We start from the raw sequence: 1,472 nt of genomic DNA, 5'->3' as shown, positions 1-1,472 counted from the left end.
TCCCCTGGCCACCGAGGGTCGGCCCAGCCCCGTCCCCGCACCCCAGCTCCTCTCCGCAGACCCCAACGTCCAGCGCAGCCTTCCCAACGGCTCCCTCCAAAGGGGCAGGGTCCTCCCTCCAGAAGCACCTGCTCTTTTAGAATCGCTGCGTTTGAGGTTAAGAGGGGCTCCCCTCTGTCACTGAAGCACACCCCCCCACTCCGCCAATACCTCTTGCAGCCGGGAAAACTGAGGACCAGCCCGGGACCGGCCTGACCCAAATTCTCACCGCCAGTTGACCTCTGGCTGCTGTCACAGGCACCATGCAGATCTGGTCTCCAAGCCTTGCCGCCCTCCTTCCTTGGCTGCCACCCCATCCCCAGAACACGCAGCACCGTCTTAGGGTGACAACTGGTTCTTAGAATGTGGGGTGTACAGTATGTTTTCCTCAAGGGCAAGGACTGGGCCTGGCTCTTGTCAATGCCCCCAGTGCCCAGGCAGGGTCTGGCACAGGCTCTTCAGGCATGGAAATGCATGAGTTATCCAGGAACAACGGAATTCTCAGGTGCACAAATGCAAGCCCGATGAAAAAATAAATAATCGAAGGTAAGAATTAAAGAAGGAACTGGCCCTGGCCGGGTAACTTGGTTAGAGCGTCGTCCCAAGATGCCAAGGTTTTGGGGTTGATCTCTGGTCAGGGCACATACAAGAAGCAACCGATGAATGCATAAACAAGTGGAACAACACGTTGATATTTTCTCTCTCTCCTCCCATTCTAAAATCAATAAAAAATAAATACGAAAGAATCAAAGAATGAATGAAGAAATTCAAGAATCAATGACTAAATAAGCAAATGGACAGAGGAACAAAACTGCTTCTGCTTTAAAAATACAAACTGGGCCCGGCTGGCATGGCTCAGTGGTTGAACATCAACCTATGAACCAGGATGTCATGGTTCAATTCCCAGTCAGGGCACATGCCCGGGTTGCAGGCTCGATCCCCAACGTGGGGCGTGCAGGAGGCAGCCAATCAATGCTTCTTTCTCATCATTGATGTTTCTATCTCTCTCTCCCTCTTCCTTCTTCTATGAAATCAATTTTAAAAATTAAAAATATATCAATATGAACTGGGCCAAGCCAGGGTGACTCAGCGGTTGCGCATTGACCTAGGAACCAAGAGGTCACTGGTTCATTCCCTGTCAGGGCACAGGCTCGAATTCCCAGCTTGATCCCCAGTAGGGGGCATGCAGGAGGCAGCTGAAGCCTTGATGTTTCTATCTCTCCATCCCTCTCCCTTCCTCTCTCTCTGAGAAAATAAATTAAAACCTACATTTTTAAAAAAGTACAAATTGGACCAAATTGCCCTGGCCGGGTAGCTCAGTTAGTTGCAGCATCGTCCCAATGTGCCAAGGTTAGGTATTCAATCCTGGGTCATAAGTGCATCAATAGGTGGAACAACAAAAAATGGATGTTTCTCTCTCTCTAAAATAAATA

Source organism: Myotis brandtii, unplaced genomic scaffold, assembly GCF_000412655.1.
Source record: "Myotis brandtii unplaced genomic scaffold, ASM41265v1 scaffold456, whole genome shotgun sequence".
Lineage (NCBI taxonomy): Eukaryota > Metazoa > Chordata > Mammalia > Chiroptera > Vespertilionidae > Myotis > Myotis brandtii.
This window is presented reverse-complemented; position numbering follows the sequence as displayed.